The sequence below is a fragment of the Arvicanthis niloticus genome, chromosome 2 (assembly GCF_011762505.2).
Source record: "Arvicanthis niloticus isolate mArvNil1 chromosome 2, mArvNil1.pat.X, whole genome shotgun sequence".
In the NCBI taxonomy this organism is placed as follows: domain Eukaryota; kingdom Metazoa; phylum Chordata; class Mammalia; order Rodentia; family Muridae; genus Arvicanthis; species Arvicanthis niloticus.
Genome location: NC_047659.1, coordinates 22752813 through 22762964, shown reverse-complemented (window position 1 = coordinate 22762964; position 10152 = coordinate 22752813). Strand labels below are relative to the sequence as shown.

Genomic DNA, 10152 nt, shown 5'->3' with positions numbered 1-10152 from the left:
TGTGCAAAGGACACCTGGCTGGAAGAACTATCCACAGACGCCTATCACTCTGTGTTTGCACACTGTTCATGTTGGGAATTTTACTCCCTCCACATTTCCATGGCTGGGGGAGTGTTGAACAAACTGCTGCCGCTCGGAGAAAGCTATCAGGCAGAAAAATAGAGATTCAAAGAGTTCTCCAGGGACGAGAAAGCCCAGCTCCAGCCTGGGCTTCCTAGGGAAATGTTCAGTGGAGCAATGTGGTCAGAGGAGGGGACATGAAGTCTAAACTTACTTGATCATTCTGTAAGGCTATGGAAAACTCCAAGAAGATGAGGACAGCAAAAATGAATGCTGACCCAAAAGGACAAATCAGATTGGTTCTACATAAATTGTGGCTCACTGGCCTGACAAGTGCAATGGACTATTGTAAGCATGATAAAATGCCAGGAGACAGGTTCTCTCCCTACCCAGAAGAACTTGCCAGGTTCAGAATCACACAGGTTTCAAATGTGGCTACAATATACAGTGTCTGACCTGCCACACTGGGAAACCAGGGCTCACAAATCTAATACATGCCCATAACGCCATTCTGTTCTCTACACTGCAGCCAATGACTGCAGTCAAAGCCTGACCACCACATAGGTAAGCCATGGTGCTCAGCCAGCACCTCAGACGTCTCCATTTTAGTAAAGATTATACAGACGTCATTGTGTATGAGAAATAGCAACCCCCCAACCTGACCAGGGAAACCCTGATGGGTAAAATTAAGCTCAACACTGAGGTGTCTCAGATTCTGGTTTCTAGTTGAAAGCAAGCTTGTTGGTTTATTTAATCTGACAATAAAAAGTAAAATCATCTACAAATGTATTTATAAATAGTTGAGTTATGCATTCAACTTCTGGCTAGAATTTCTATCCAATCAGAGTGCCACCTATGGTTAATGGAGTAAAAAAAAAAATGTTAGCATGTACTTGAGACATGCTCATACAAAAATATTATTTGTTAATTATAGGAAGTACAAATCAGTGACATGCTATTCATATTATTGTATTTTCCATCACATCTGGCAACACAAGTGTAGCTTTCAAAAAGTAGAGGAAAAGAGTTGCTCTCTACAACAAGAAAGAAAATATTCTGCCAAAAGTCCTAGGACTTTTCACTAGGGGCAGAATTTCAGAAAACTGACATGAGAATTAACCATAAAAATGTACACGTTGTTTCCTTAGGCAGGTTTCTACAAACTTTCCAAAGCATTCCAATAATTTATTTTGTCACAACATGGCAATTTGTATAGTGTAAAGGGGAAAGGAAAACGTCATTTCAAATATTTCCAAATGAGCTTTCAAGGGGTTCCCATTTACTTAAGTGTCAAATAAGCATACTTTAAAATGTTTTCATATTATTCATCTAAATATTCTCTTGTAAATGAAATGGGAATCAGCTGCTGAGTCACAGAGCAGCTCTTCGGGGTCCCTTGAAGAAAAAGGGCATCCAAGAGGCACGTGCAGCGTCTCCCTCCTGTAGCTGTGAAATTCATATTACAGTTCACCATCCAAACAGGTCTCAGACAAGTAGGAATGTCCTCGTAGTCTAGTCCGAAGGATGCTCAGTAACCCTCCCCTTCCACTCATTCACTTGCTACTCCTCTGAATTGCGAAGGCACGGTCACTAGAATTTTATACAATTAGTGCTCTGAGAGCATTTTAAATGCAAGCCCAGAAGAGGAAAGTAAAAACAAATCAAAGTTAATTGTGAATGGCTGAACAAAATGCTTAAATCAATATGAGGGTGGCTCATCTGCTCATCATTTCTCCATTACCTGGGAGATGAACACCTCCTGCTGTGCGTGACTCTTGATACAGATCCGGCGCTGGCACATGATAAGGAAGCCAGACCTTCTCTGGCTCTTTCTCATTACCCTCTATACACCTAATAACTGACACATTTGTTCATCTTATTTGGGCCATATTGTTTACAAAGTGCGCATGTATACTAGGAAAACCCAACAGTTTAAAATGTTTAGCGAGAAGCAGGTGTTCTCCTAATGCAGTCATGGAGGCAGGGGTACATGCCCAGGAACTTTCCTCAGCCAATTTCCACACTCATTGTGATTTTTCAGAAACTCCCAAGAGCAAATGTGACTCCTTTAATCGACCCTATTTTGAAAAAAAAAAGTTTTGGGATTCAAACATGGAAAAATAAAAGCCCATACATTCCAAAGCACAAGGTAGTGAATTCTTTAAAGAAAGGGATGTTTTAAAACCCAGATCCATGTCAGTAGTAGGGTGTGGAGTTGTCATGGGCAGATTCCTCTTCAGGGTCAGAAACTCTGGCTTTTGAAAGCTGGGAGTACACTTTGATATTGTACATAAAGACAACAGCATCTATAACCAGATGTGTTATTTTTTTCTAAAAATGTCCTTCATCCCAGCCCAGAGTACAAATTCTGGATTGGAAGACATTCCAGCAATTGCAAGTTAGTACATATTTCTATATTAAACACATGCACCAGATTTACATTTTTCCACATAGGACAATGTATCCATAAGTACAGTGTGGTTTTGCTGGTGAACTTTCTGGTTACTCAACTTTTAGTTGTAGGCACAGATGTGCCAGTAGACTGAGATGGGCCATAGAGATGATCGGGCTGGTTGCAAGGACATTGGAAGAATGGTTCTCATTCTTAAGCCTGAGAAATAAATAACAAGACAGAAAAACCTAAGAGCACACTGATGCGGTGCAGGGGAAACAGCAGATTGAGCAAATGGCTAGCGGGAAGCTGCGATCATACAGGGAAATGTGGAGCAACTTTGGTCTGATTGCCACCGGCTTGGCTTGCGTCCCACTTACCTCTCAGTATCTCCTTTGATGCTTCTGGGGGTGGAAAGGAAACATTCGCGCTCAATAACAATGTTGTGATGATAGGAAAATGTAGGATTTTAGATACAATTTTTTAAAGAGCACCTTTAACAGATGCTAAAAAAGCCACCAAGTGTTGGGGTAGGAGGTAGTTACCTAGCTCAAGGTTTTATTCAACGGCGGTTCCACTTTTTCACTCACCGCCTGCAAATCAGCATTTTCAGTGGACAAAGGGCTCAGAAGCGCCTTATGATTGCCTCTTTTCAAATGGTAATGGCATCCTAACTCCTCTGCCAGGTTTTTCTTACCAGCGTACAAATTGCAGTTTACAAGGCTCTGAGGGGGGGAGAAAAATCTTAGCTGAATATCTTTTTTTTTATTCGACAAACTGACATGTAAATTACCCTTTAAGTGCTCCACTCTAGGGCTCTGATCATCTCCTAATTGTCACAGTCAATTGTAGCCAACAGTCTCTTCAATCCCAAGCGCTTCAACAACAAGCACAAGGATCAAAGCAGAATCAGCTCCCTGCAATATCCTTCTGTTTAGAATGCTACAAAACGCCGGGGAAGGAAAGGTGTAAGGGCATTGCAGTAGAGGAAACTTGAGAGTGGCGAGCGTTACAGTAGTCATTTTCTCCCTCTCTACAACGACGCTGCATAAGCTGCTGTGATCTTTAATCACATGTACAGAACAAATACATGAACCTCCTGGGCAATTAATACGCTCTTAAGATTACACTAATAGTGGAGCTTTACAAACAACTCTGTCTCCGTGGCTTAGGAAAGCTATGACATAGTTCTGGGATAACAATCATTTCGTAGCAGCTTAAACCATCAGAAACTATTGGCAAACACGCGAACAGAAATTCCAAAGCACAGTTTCGTTACTTTGGCACCGGGATTCTCTCTATTCCTCCAGGTTAATTAAATAGACCATTGAAAATTCTGGGGGTTTGGTTTTGGTTTGTTTTGGTTTTGTCTGGTTTTTGTTGTTGTTTGGTTGGTTGTTTGTTTGTTTTGTTTTGTTTTGTTATGTTTTTAAGTTAACCCCGAATCTTCCAGCTAGAAATGTGGCACCAAATAAATGTAAAATCCTGGGGTCTAGAGAGATGACGATTCATTGATGCAAAGCACTGGCTGCTCTCCCACAAGACCCAAGTTCAATTCTCAGCAACATGTCAGGCTGCTAACTCCAGCTCCATGGGCTCCGACACCCTCTTCTAGCCACATACATGCAATATACACACAACACAGATGCACACACGTGTGTGCATCAATAAAAATTAATTTTAAAATATTTAAAGTGTAATATAAAAAACTGAATTCAGAAGGATGATGCTCCCCTTACTAAGAATTAGCTTCATCTTACTGCTTTATTCAAAGTGAACTAATTCAGAGTTCTTACTGATTCTGGATTTAAAAAAATATATATATACCTACCTGGATCATTGCTTAACAAACTATGCCAGTTCTATCTGCTGTGACAAACTTTCAATAAAGGTTTATTTTTGCTTTTTGTAAGAGTGTCAGTTCAGCATCGTGACAGTAGAGCTAGTTATTCAGTGGGCAGTACCTATTACAAATCTATGTCAAATGCAAACCTCGAAACTAAGTTGAAAATAATCTTATCAGAAAAAATGATAAATGGAAAGAAATCAAAAGTGCACAAGACCCCACACACACACACACACACACCTTGTTATGTATCCAGGTACCAAGCACATAGAGCACATAAGGTCACACAGTGATTGACAGTTTTCTTATGATAAAGGAGCTGGTAAAAAGCACGTGGCAAACACCCTAGGTTCCTTTCTCAGTCAGCTGGCTCACTCACATCACCCTACAGAGTACCCCAGTCTCCCCTCCAGTTTCACCTTGACTTCTCGGGTTTGATTGAAGAGCTTCACAGAAGGGTCTATTACAGATTGAGGAATGATCCATTTCACATCTGAAGCTCCAAAGTGCTACTCGTGACGCGTCTTTGAGTGCATTTATTTCACACGTGAGGCTTTCTGCAAAATCAATACGGGCATTTTTCAGTTTGACAAGTCAACATGAAATATCACATAATAATAGAAAAAAAAAACAGACTTGTACATTCAGACACACAATACAGTTATCTGTGACAAGGCTTCTGGTTAGTCTTCTCAGGTATCCTTGGGGCTCTCTGTCATCTGGACTAAGAAGTGTAGAGTGTGCAGTATGGTTTCCCTGCTCCATCCGAATGGATCCAACCATAGCCTTTGCTTCTAATCTAAGAGAGATATGTAACAGAGGGAGAGGGTGGGGAAAGAGAGGGAGAGGGGGATGAAGGCAGGGAAGGGGGTAGGTGAGAGAGCCTAGCAAAGGGAAATCATTGAATAACTTGTTTTAAATTCATACATAACTAATTGGCAAGACTGAGTACATTGGTCACCCAAAGAACGGCAAGAATGTACAACCATTACCAAAATGGAGCAAGTACTAGCACAATAACTGACTCATGTTGACCATCTTTGTGTGACTTTCAGGTCTCTCTTACTACTTGTATAAACTTAAAGAACAGGCTTAAAACTTAGAAAATCTGTAGATTTTCCTATTTGGAAAAAATGGGCTTACTTCCGAGGCTCACCTTATAAACCTCTGAGTGAACTAAACAAAATGATTCATAGCTTGCTTTATAGAAAAACAATTAGTTGTTGGTAACTATTGAAGTTGCTGTACTTTTCTTGCAGCTATCTGAAAGCATCATAGGGTTCTCAGAAGAGCATGCTTCATTGACTGTTTCCTGGGCCCTTTCCACATAGTTGAGCATCCCAAGACCAAGTTGTAGAGACTCACTGAATTAGCTCTGGTCCTAGTTGAGGAAGGCAGAGTTTAGGAATAGACTCCTCTAGCAACTTGGCTGTCCTCTCAACCAAACTTGCAGGGGTAAGGGTCATGTAGTGTTGCGTCAAAAATGTTGCGACCACACTAGTCCCTGTTCGGGCACCAAAAATGTTGAGGCCCGAGCTGCCCCACTTTGGGCGGCCAAAAATGTTGCCGGCCTCTCCACTCCACGCTTGGCGGCCACTGTTTCCCGGCCCAAGCTGCCGCTCCAGTCCTCGGGGGTTCAGCAAGAGAGAGAGTGAGGACAGACTCGAAGAATGGAGACCAGAGTGTGATTCAATCCCATTTATTCTTCAGTCTCTCTTCTTAGTCCAAGTCCCAAGTCCTAAGTTCCTAGTCCCTAGTGCCTCCAAGTTCCAAGTTACTTCTTCCAAGTTCTCTTCCAAGTGCCTGATACCTAATGCCTAATTCCTACTGATCTGTGTCTGGTTCTCTCTTGTCTGCCTCTGCCTTTTATATGTCTCACTTCTAAGCCATGCCTTTTGGTCACACCTTTAATCATGCCCTTAGGTCTTGTCTCTAAATCTGATCTCTACACTTCTAAGTCACACTCTTAAATTACATACCTTTAATCTCACACACCCAAGGTATCTAAACCAAGATTATCAGAGTGTGCTCAGCTGTTGTAGGCTATTGTAATCCAAGTCTCATGTCAGGGTATATGGCTCAAGATGGCTGCAAAGCTGATAGCTGCTTTCTGCTAAAAGTCGGCCCCTAACAATGTAGGTAAGAAAGAAAGAAACAGACCTTATGTTTAGAGGTCACTTGGTTATCCATTTCAATGAGTGAGGAAAGACAGGGAGAGAATAGTCCACATGATTTCCCCTCATGTATCAGTATGTCATAACTAATGAGGAAATTATATTCCCATCCCCCACCATTGGAGGACCTTAAGGACAGATGCAAAGCCTCTCCAGGAGAGGTTTATATTTAGCTAAACAGGTCAGTGTAACTCTGCACTTCTTTCCACATTTGCCTACAGCCAATCACAACTTGACCGATATTAGCATCTAAGCATCTGCAGTTAATTACCTGTGTTTGGACCAACTAATTTGTAGATTACTTGAAACATTATAAATTTTAAGTCAGCTGTCTCCACCACTCTGCACACACCTAGAGTAGGTGAAACATACATTTACAGAAATAAAACATCATGGTAATTATAAGGTGAGAAAAACATCATCATGAAATACAATTGAAAACGTAAAATTCTTGCCATACATTTTAAAATCAAATGACTGGATTGAAATTGCTTTATTTTTAATTAATTCAACAGCACATATAAAAGCCTTCATATACATTAGACTGCTTAGTTTTAGCTGCCCCAATTTTTAACTTCATTACTAAAATTAAGCTACAGCTTTCATTCCAAAAGCATACTAAAATACTTTATTATATACTGATGTAAAGTTACAGGTACAAATTGAAACAATTTCCTTCTTTAAAAGGGTCATTTCCTCAAATTTTTTACTTTATTTGATTTGGACTTAAATATATTTTAGCAGGGAAACAAGTTTATAATTGATCATTAAATTCCCAGATTGGCGTATAAAATCCTATTTAAATATGAAATGTACATGAAACATACTAATGCCAACCGTTGAGCAACACTAAGGCATAAAATACATAAATTATGCCCCATAAGAGCAAAGCAGGTGTCCAAATTGTGGGACAAGACATGCAAGAGATCACACAGAAGGATGGATCCGTCGTGAGTTTGGATGACCACTAGTGCCATGATCATTGCCATGGCAACACCACCCATATGCCATACTTCATTTGCTATGTCAGTACATGGTGGCTATTAAGATGTTGACAGTGGCTGACCAGATGGAGAACATTTTATCATCTCATGATGACATTTTAACTGGGTAAAGAAGAAGTCCACCAGGGTAGCAGCACCTCACCTCTCTCTGGAACTATACCACATAAGTGGTGTTTAATTTCCAACCAGGACACTGAGCACTCTTAAATACATCCAGTCAAATAAAAAGGAGATGTGAGCTCTGGACTATCACAGCTCCAACTTCAGCACTCTTTTTGCATGAATCCTGCCTTGTCCTACAATGTCATTAAAGTCCTTAAGCATAGCTTCGAAAGGTCTAAGAACTCTCAATTAACTCTGGCATTCTGGTAGTCACTCAACAAACGGTAACACTGAAGTGAATATTTGCCTCTTATAACTGCTTTTAAATTGTATTACATTTATTGGGGCATGTAACTGCACAGATAGAGGTAGGAGGTCAAAGGACAACCTGAAGGAGTTTACTCTGCCAACATGCAAGTCCAGAGGCTCTGACACAGGTCATCGGGATCAGTGCTGCTTAGCCATCTTGCCAACCCTAACCATGTCTTTTAAAGCTCTCAATGAAAAATTCATAATGTCTTTCAGTTGTGTGTGTGTGTGTGTACGTCAATGGTTTTCTTATTCTATTATTATGGTTTTCTGCCTCAGCACATTTCTGTTTCTGATTTTAATTGTTAACCTTATTACTCTAGATGATGAATTAATAGTAGAAACACGGCCCAATCACAGAACGTGTTCATAGTGTGTACAAGGCCCTAGGTCATGTCACCAAATCACAAAAGGAAAACATCTGAATGATAGCTGCCTTTCAATTAATTCAATTGTACCACTAGAATGGATCTTCTAGTTCAGTTCATTGCAACGGTGGGTATAGATACTCAATCCTACCACTGGAGCTTGGTGGTGGGATTACTTGTTGGTACATAAGTACCCTTTCCCCAAGAATCCACCAGTAGCAAGAAATTCATCAGGGTGGGATATAGTCCAGTGGGTCTCTCCCTAATCCATGATAAACTGTTAACAGATAGGCCCAGAATTATGCATGCCCCATTCAGGCATCCACGGCTGCTATGAGTCATGCTTGCAATGGTTGTATTATGCCCAGCAGACAGCATTCTGTAGCCTTTCTCCCTATCTGGCTCTTACATTCCTTTTCTCCTCCTCTCCCTAAGCCCTAGAGAAGATGCTCTAGATTACTTAGAGTTGAACACTCAGTAAACATCTTTCCTGGAAATTATAAAAGCTTAAATTCTGAACAGGCTAACACATGACCTGACATGGGAGAGATTCCACATACAAACACAAATGAAAACCAAGGAAACTCATGAGACCCAGACTGTAGAATTTCACTTCTCCTCTGAGAGACTCAACAGTGAAACTACAAGAATAACCACCCTTTCCAGGTGCTCTGCCATAAGATTGTAACTAACACACATTGCTACTGGGTATAAACTTACAAGTTCACTAATTAGTCAGTGAACCAAAAAGAAAAAACTTGAGGCTCATTAAGACAAAAATACTTGTCCCCAAACCAGTTGAGTTTTCAGTGGTTTCTTTATTTCTATAACAGCACCTCAACAATATCTTACCAAACTCACTGTCTTTGGAGTTGACTAATTTCTACTTTCAAAATTTTGTTAATTCTTCCTGGATTTCATCTTTGACCCAAACTACTTCTACTGCAAAATAGTGTCTTTTATACAGGTCAGGGTAGCTGCTGCATCCATGAAATCTCAACAATAATATAACCTAGAGAAGACATGAAAACAAGCTGACCTGTCAATATGAACAAGCAAATTCTCACAAATAAATAAATAAATAAATAAATAAAGCCCTAATAAAGAGCTACAGGCAATTAATGGCTGCCAAGAGAGGAGGAATTGGTCTTCCCCCAATATGGGTCCCATATTGGTTATCCAGTGCCAATTGGTCAGTTCTAAAAACATATTTGCAATCAAGACTAAGTGGTCTCATCAAGCTGTATTTATGTAACAACAATAATTAAGGGAAAGAAAGAAAACAACAGAGACACATGGAAAGATGAGGACTTGAGGAGACAAGGGAAGAGCAGGAGACGGAGGTAGCACATGGTAACGGAGGATGCACTTTATTATATACATGTCTGAAATGTCACTTCAAAAACCCATTATTTTATAAAAACTAATAAATGCTAATAATATTTAGAACTGTTTTCAGCATCTCGTCTTAATTTCCTACACTTTTTCGAAACTATGTTACAAATAATGAGTTTGCACCGGTGGTGGTTATAGTCCTTTTCTGAAACACACTGAGCTAATTTACACCTGTTGCATACAAAGGCAAGAGACTGAGGATCAGCAGGGGACTAAATGAGATGCAGGGGAGTATGAGTAACAGAAGAGACTGGTTCACCACCCTGTAGCCACTGTACAGACTGAAACCACCAAGGGTTAAAGTAGATGACTTCTATTTATGTAAGTGTGAAGGATAAAACAGCACAGTGAAAACTAATGAACAGGGTATGTCAATTCAAAACTTTATGAAAACTTTTCCTCTGTATATCTACTCTAACCATTCTTTTGTTATTGTTTTGTTTTGTTTGAAATAGGGTCTCTCTATGTTGTCTTGGCTGTCCTGGAACTAACAATGTAGACC

General features: G+C 40.2%; 1 long non-coding RNA gene across 3 annotated transcripts in view; it reads right to left on the bottom strand.

Moving 5' to 3' along the window:
- Positions 1-1214: 1214 nt before the first annotated feature.
- LOC143441301 (uncharacterized) overlaps positions 1215-10152 on the bottom strand; it is a 46005-nt gene continuing 37067 nt past the window's right edge. Inside the window, exons 4-5 of one of the 3 annotated variants that reach the window (XR_013108576.1) lie at positions 4718-4855; positions 1215-3177 (exon numbers count right to left, since the gene is read on the bottom strand). This is a non-coding gene — a long non-coding RNA (uncharacterized LOC143441301). Of the gene's footprint in view, positions 4856-10152 lie in introns of all 3 variants that reach the window. The other 2 variants (XR_013108577.1, XR_013108575.1) reach the window with 2 other exon arrangements.